The sequence below is a fragment of the Chinchilla lanigera genome, unplaced genomic scaffold (assembly GCF_000276665.1).
Source record: "Chinchilla lanigera isolate Chin_1 unplaced genomic scaffold, ChiLan1.0 scaffold00037, whole genome shotgun sequence".
NCBI classification, from domain to species: Eukaryota; Metazoa; Chordata; class Mammalia; order Rodentia; family Chinchillidae; genus Chinchilla; species Chinchilla lanigera.
Window position 1 is genome coordinate 14524264 of NW_004955438.1, and position 7810 is coordinate 14532073.

At 41.2% G+C, this 7810-nt stretch overlaps 1 long non-coding RNA gene across 1 annotated transcript; it reads right to left on the bottom strand.

The window, feature by feature from the left end:
* LOC106149158 lies at positions 1–7319 on the bottom strand. The gene is made up of 3 exons (XR_001235141.1): positions 7281–7319; positions 218–291; positions 1–43 (listed from the first exon to the last, which is right to left on the bottom strand). It is a non-coding gene; the product is annotated as an uncharacterized LOC106149158 (long non-coding RNA).
* Between the last annotated feature and the right edge of the window lie 491 nt (positions 7320–7810).

Genomic DNA, 7810 nt, shown 5'->3' on the forward strand with positions numbered 1-7810 from the left:
GTCAAATTCATAGAGAAGCAAAGTAGATCACTGGGTACCAAAGCTGAGGGTAAGGAGGAAAATACAGGGAGTTATTGTTTAGTAGGTACAGAATTCCAGTTGGTGATAATAACAAAGTCCTGGGAAGGGGGAAACACTCGAGAAGGATAGCAGTGATGGCTGAAGCAGTGTGAATATACTTAATGCCACCAAACTGTACATCTATGTGACACCGTACCTCATAAACATGTAAGCTTTCTGGAGTGCTGGGGGTGGAACGTCTACGTTAAGTAGGTGCAATTATTATGCCATCTAAAAAATAATAAAAGTAAACAAAAGAATTAAAATGGTAAATTTTATGTTATGTATACTTTTACCATAATAAAAAAACTATTTTTGCTCATTTTTCATTCCAAGTTTTCTTGTACGTGTACAAGAAGTGATAACTGTCAATGTGTGGGCTCCACTGGCAGAACAACTTTGCAAACATTACATGATGCCAACTTGATATTGATGCCATCTGATGTGTCAAGCACAAGATCACTTAACTCTAATGAGGGTTTGTTTTTTTTCCAATAATTTCTTAGAATCAAAATAAAGCCCTAGGAAGAACATTCTACCACAGATGAAACATCTGAAATGAATGTAAACACTATCATAAATTTAATTAAATGTCTGGCATTGAAGATAAAATTGCTTTTGCGGTCTCAACACAAGTATATATTTTGGTGAAATACAATTTCATGATAAAAATAGTGTTTTCACTAAATTTAAATACCAGGGAGCAATGACCCCGGAATTGGTTGTGATGAACATATACAGTATTGTCTAATTCATTCAGAACAGCTGTGATGTTTTACCAACTGAAATAGCAGTTGCAGTTGTTAAAAGCTGCAAATATTTTTATATACACTCAGAGTAACTGTGATAAAGCTGAAGCAATATTTAATAAAAATCTTTGGCACAGTAGCACATGCTTGCTTTTTCTACTGCAAACCACTAATCAGATTTTAGAAATGTTTGTGCTTTTGTAGAACTATAAACTTGCTTTGGTTCCAAGACCCCATGTGGATACCAAAACCTACAGATGCAAGGGTCTCTCATATGAAATGGTGATGTGTTTGCATATAACCCACTTCCCATTACAGGTTACTTGTAATACCACAAGTAATGTCAGTGTTATCTAAATAGTCGTTATATCATATTGTTTTGGAAATAGTGCTAAAGAAAATGCTCTGTGTATTTCCAGTACACGAACAACTTTTTTCTCCAAATATTTTCAACTTGCAGTTGGTTGGATTCTTGGTGCAGAATCTGTGGATATGGATGGCTACCTGTGCTTTTTAGGTAAGCTTGAGTCATACAATGGTACCAGACTTTTCAAGTGTACGTTTTGACCAACAACTATTTGCAAGTATTTCATTAAAGTTCTCAATGAATGCACTAGTAAGATAAAACCTGAGCTTTGGAAACTTAGCAAATTACAATGATTGGAAATAAAATTTGCAAATAGGAATGTATGGAGATTTAGCCTAGAAGAAAACAAGGGAGGAATTGAACAAATTCAAGGGTGAGGGCATCAGAGTGTGGTCTGGAGCTGTGGTTTGGGAAATCTCAATTTGAGGGGAGAATATTTAGATGAAGCTATCATTTTTACTTGTACAAAATAATATTGTTTGCTAGAATGGGATAAAATTGAGAAAGGTATAAAATATAACTGTACATTCAAAAGAATCATAAAATGTTTTATTTGATGTTTTTTAAAATCTTTATTTGTTTTTATTTTATTTTTTCTGAGAGAGGATCTTGCTATGTAGTGCAGGCTGGCCTCAAACTCATGGCAATCCTCCTGCCTCAGCTTCCCAAATGCTAGGATTATAGACATGCACCACCACACCTGGCATTTAAAAAATCTTATAGCAACACTTCTTATCAAAGAAAGGTACTTTTTAAAGAGGTCAAAAGATAGTTTCTGTGAAAATATTTGGCTAAAATATTTATACATTTTATTATGAAATAAATTAGAAATGAGAATATTTTTAATTTAGCAGAATTTCTTTTAAGCTCACCAGGAACCTCAGTGCCTTCAAAGAATAATTTCTCCATTAAAAGTGAAGGTGACAGCAATTTCAAATTTATGAAAAACTAAATGCAACTTTGAAGAAAATGTCTACTTTATGAAAATCTAAAAATAATGAGCCCAAATTGAAAAAAAAAAAACAAAGCAAAGCACATTCTTCAGAAGAATATTTCTGACACAGCATTAGAATAAGCTATAGCATGGAAGTACCTGACTGTGGGCCAAAAGCAATATTCAATTTAGGTTTTTTAAATGTTTGCGTAATTGATATAAACACCTTTAAAATTTTACACTTATTCACATTTGCTATTTTTGTTTTGAGGAAGAATTTTAAGTATCGTTTTTGAGTGGAAGTATTTTATAGAACTACTAATATCATGAAACCAATTTGTTGCTCAATGTATAAATACTTCCATGTAACTTCAGCTATTTTAGGGCTTCCTAGTTCCCAGGTAGAGAGACCAGCCTGGGGAGTTTAAATCCTGCTCAAGCAGACAGTCTGGAAAGATCCTGGGACTCCACAGACAAAGGAGAAAGGAAAGAACACCTAGCCTACTTCAGGGTGTTTGTAATCATGGTCACCTGCAGGAGCCATCCCCCCGACCCCCAGCAGCCAAGGACATTCCCACTTGAGAAGTGTAGTGAAATACCCACCAGGCTCAGAGAATTGGAAGCCTTCTTACTGTAAGGCCAATTGAGGGGCAGTTATCCTCCCCCTTTCCCTGCTTTCCATTCCCACACTCCAGCCCACAGAGGCCAGAACCAGAAATGAGAGAAGGAAGAGGAGGATCTCAGTCTGCACCCTCCCACACTCCCTGCCAATGGAGGTAGCCTTCCTGCCACTGACCATGGCAGGAGGAGGTGCAGAAGTCTCACCTTTGAGTCAAGACAAGTGAGGACTGGACTGGATGTTTCATTTTCTGAGTTAGATAATGATATATTAAGGACTGGGGATATAGCTCAGGGGCACAGCACCTGCCTGACCAGTGCAAGGTCCTAAGTTCGATTCCTGGTACCAAAAAAAAGTTTTCAGATGATGATAGATTAGTCACTTTCCTACCACTGGGACAAAATACCTGACTCCCACAGTTTAAAGGACAAGAGGCAAATTTGGCTTACAGTTTCCAGTGAGTTCAGTCCATGGTCCTCTGGCCACAAGGCAGAAATGGCATGGCGAAAGATATGACCAAGGACAAGTGCTCCTACCATGGCAGCCAGGAAGAAGAGAGAAAAGAGGAGCAGGGATAAGAATACTGTCTTGGTTACTTTTCTCTCATTGCTGGGACAAAATACTTGACGCCCAAAATTAAGGAAGGAAAGGTTTATTTTGTTTACAGTTTGTGGAGGTTTCAGTCCATACTTGGCAGATTACAAGGCAGAGTGGCACATAGCAGAGGGCTACAGCTCAAGGCGGCAAAGCAACAAGCACATACCAGGGCGGAATGGGGGAGGAATGGCCTCAAGCACCCTTTTCCTCTCCCTTACATATGCAAACTATCCACCCCAGGGCGGGTGCAGCTCTCACACTCATAATCAATCAAACTCTAACAGCCTGCCCCATGACCGCATGAGGCTTTGGGGGGACACCCAGACACAAACCATAACATTCCACCCCTGGCCCCCCAAAGACTCATGTCCATCCCTTTATACAAACAGCATTTAGTCCGTCTGCAAGAGTTGCCAAAGTCCTAACAGTTTCAGCATTGCTGAAAAGTCCAAGTCCCAAATCTCCCCCAAAATGTAAGGCAAACTCTTAGCTGTGAGCCCCTGTACAAACGAAAAGTTAAACACTTCCAACATTTAATGGCACAAAATAAGCAGTACCATTCCAAAAGGTACAAACACGGGGACACAGAGCACTGGGACCAAAGCAAGTCCAAAATCCAGCAGGGCTAACATTATGTCCTGTAGTTCCATGACCAGCATCTGAAGCAACTTGTGGCACACTGTGAGCTCCAAAGGGCTTGAATGACTCCACCCCTGTGGCATTTCTGGTGGTTACAGCTTCCATGGCTTCTCTCTTAGGCTTGCTTTGCTCCATCCCTGCAGCTTTCCTTAGATGATCCATGGTCCTGGATTTTCTAAACTTCTGAGGTCTCCAGTGCACCTTTTGCTTCACACTCACAGCCTCACACACTGCCCTCTCAGGGAGGAATGGGGGAAGAATGGCCTCAAGCACCCTTTTCCTCTCCCTTACATATGCAAACTATCCACCCCAGGGTGGGTGTAGCTCTCACACCCATAATCAATCAAACTCTAAAAGCCTGCCCCATGACCACATGAGGCTTTGGGGGGACACCCAGACACAAACCATAACAAATACATGCTTCAAGGTCACCTCCAGTGACCTGCCTCCAACCCAGCCCCACCTCCTGACAGCACAATCAGCCGTGAACTCACCAGTGGATGAGTCTATTGATAACTATAGCCCCGAATGCCCACAATCTAATCATCTTCTAAAAGTCCCACCTCTGAATTTAGACTTTGGAGGAACATTTCAGATATAAGTTATGGCATGTGAGAGCTTGTATCTAGATGTCTGCCTAAAGCCTCATGTGGTCACAGATGGGACTTTGCAGAAGTGGCTGGATCTAGGGCATGTGATGCTGGAATTAAGTGTGTGATGCTGAGATTGTGGGAGTGTGATTACTAAATTAGTTCACTGATTGGTTTAGCATAGTTCTAAGTGTGGACAATGGAAAGCCCCACCCTGGGTATGGGTGGCACTACCCAAAGGACGGGTAGACTGGAAGGGATAAAAGGGATGGGCAGGCTGCTGCTGCTTCCTCACTACTTTGCTGCTTTGCTGCCTTCTTCCCACCATGAGCTGTTTCTCCTCTGCCGTGTGACCATGTGACCACGAACTGTTTCTCCTCTGCCATGCTACCTGCCTTATATGAGCTGAAACCTTTACAAACTGTGAGCCCCAATAAACCTTTCCTCTTTTAACTTTTGGTATTGGGTATTTTGTCTCAGCAATAAGAAAAGTAACTAAGACAGCATTTCCAAAGAAAATCACCATAGGACTTTTTAAAGTCAAAGAGTAAGCGAAAGTCAAAAGAAATGAAAAAAAGACACAAAGAAATGAAAAAAAACCAAAAAGAAATGAAATTCTGATAATGCTTCCATGTAGATGAAAGTTGAAAATATTGTGTTATGTGAAAGGAGATGACCCAAAGACCACATATTGTATGGTTCCATTTATAGGAAATATTCAGAATAGGAGACAAAGCAGATGAATGGTTGCCAGGGTTTGGTTTGGAGTAATGGGGAAGGACTGCTAATGGGGATGGGGTTCCTTTTGGGGATGATGAAAATGTCCTGGAACTTGATAGAGGTGGTGGTTGCACAATACTTCAAATGGTTAAGGCTAGTTTATGTTATACACATTTTATATCAGTTAGCAATTAGGCTGTGGATATGACTCAGTCATAGAGCACTTGCCTAGCATGCATAAGGCCCTGAGTTTCACCCCCAGCATCACACACACACACCAAGGATTTGCCCCAAATGATCATCCAAGATAAAGAGAAAGATACTTCCTATGATTTAAGGACAATGCCATATAAAAATAAAGGTTTTATACAGATCGGACTCCATGCATTCTGCCTATAACATAAATTACTAAATAGCACTATGTGTGTAAAACCACACACACTATCTTCACTGGGAGATTTAAAGAACTTTGAAAGGCAAAATGCAGCTCTTCTGGAACTTCACCTAATTGCTAGTGTCAGAACATCAGCACTCCATGCTCTGAGGAGCAGCAAAGCTTTGGCGAGGTGGTGGCAGAACAGAAAGACACCTGAATATGTCTCCCCAGGAGCCAAATTTCAATGGCAGGAGAGTGCTACACCTGGACAACATTCTGCTCCTGCAGACCCTGGATACTTGGGACCTAGAATGAGCTGTCTGTCCTGTTACTCCACCTCTTTCTCTTATACCCATCCCTTGTGCCTGTGAACCCACAACATAAGCCTCCAAACTTCTGAGAGGAATTCTATGCCTTGGGCCAATGTCCCTGGACAGCACAGAATCTACAAAGCTGCTGCTGGGGACATAAAGTCTGGCCCCAGAAGAGAAGTAGCTGGTGGATGACAGGCATTCTGGATGTCCGCACTAGCTACTATGTGCCTAAGAGACTAATTTAACAAGCAGCATGGAGGTGTGAAGTTTTAAACTTCTAAAGGTGCTTTCAAATAGGAAATTATTTAGTGAGGTGCAGTGGCACATGTGTGTAATACCAGCTGCTCTGGAGGGTGAGGCAGGAGGATGACATGTTCAAGCAATGACATGTCTGAGCAATTTAGTAACTTAGTGAAATCCTGGCTCAAAATCAAAAATAAAAAAGGCTAGGTGGTAGCTCAGTGGTAGATCACTTTATGTAGCACATGAGACACCCTGAGTTCAATCTTTAGGAAAGAAAGAAAGAAAGAGAAAAAGGAGGAAATTACTCAACCAGAGAAGTAGGGAAGTAATAAAGACCCAAACTCTCATGTTAACTTGGGTAACCAAATCAGTTCACTTCTCCATGCCTTGGTTTTATCCTCTGTAAAGTAGGAATTCTTTGATTTTATCAGGTGGTTATGATACTAAAATGATATAGATATGCTTTGAAAAGTATACAGTGTGTATAATACAAAATACAAGTGATTTGCCTTACTTAACTTTTTAGAGTTTATTCAGAAACACACCTGATGGCAAAAAGTGGGGGCTTTTAATATTTAGGGTCAAGGTGGCCAGGAGATGGATGACATAATTGCTTCTGTTTTTTAGGACTGATAAATCCCAAATCATACAAATAATATTATGTATGAGATTTTATTATTTGATATTAATTAGTGTAATAAACAGGGTTGGGTTTTTTGCTTTGGTTACTGAACAAGGAAGGTGGAGGACTGTATGCAAATTGGCTTACTTGGAGTTGAGAGTTTGATCTGAATTTTCCATTCATACCAACCAACATGATGCTCAGTTCATAGGTTTCATAGATCTTTACTGACTTCCTATTTTTCTCTAGGCACTAACAAGACCTTACACTGGGGATACAGAGGTTAATGAGACAATTTCTGTCATCTTTTGGGTCCCCAGAGGCTCTTGGCAACCTTTCTAGCCTTTGTCCTGAAGTTTCAAAGGGATGGTATGTTCGTCAGCTTTCTGTTACCATGACAAGTACCTGAGACAATCAACTTATAAGGAGAAAAGGTTTACTCTGGCTCACAGTTTGGGAGGGTTCAGTCCATGGTTGGTTGGCCCATTGCTTTGGGCTTATGGCAGCACATCATGGCAGAAGCATGTGATGGAGTACAACTGCTCACCTATGGCTGGGAAGAGAAGTAGAGAAAGAAGAAGAGACTGTGACCTCACAATCTCTTCAAGGGCACACCCCCATGACCTAAGACCTCCGACCAGGCCCCATCTCTTAAAGATCCCACCAACCCTGGTGCGCCAAGCTGGAAATTGAGCCTTGAACACGTGGGTCTTTGGGGAAAACTTCCGATCCGAACACAGCAGATGGGCTTACAAGACCTGTGACACACCCCCACCACATGCTCCAGTGTGTCCTCTGGTCAGAGACTTCCCTGAAATTGGCACCAGCCACTGTGGATACCAAGTCTGAAACCACTCCTCCGAGTAGCAACCACCCTCCCAGCCCAGATCCTCTAAGAAGATCCTGAATCAAGAATCCGGTGTTTAAGGAGACACCCCCTTCCCCATCTCACTGGAAGGGCAGACATCTGAAATTAAATA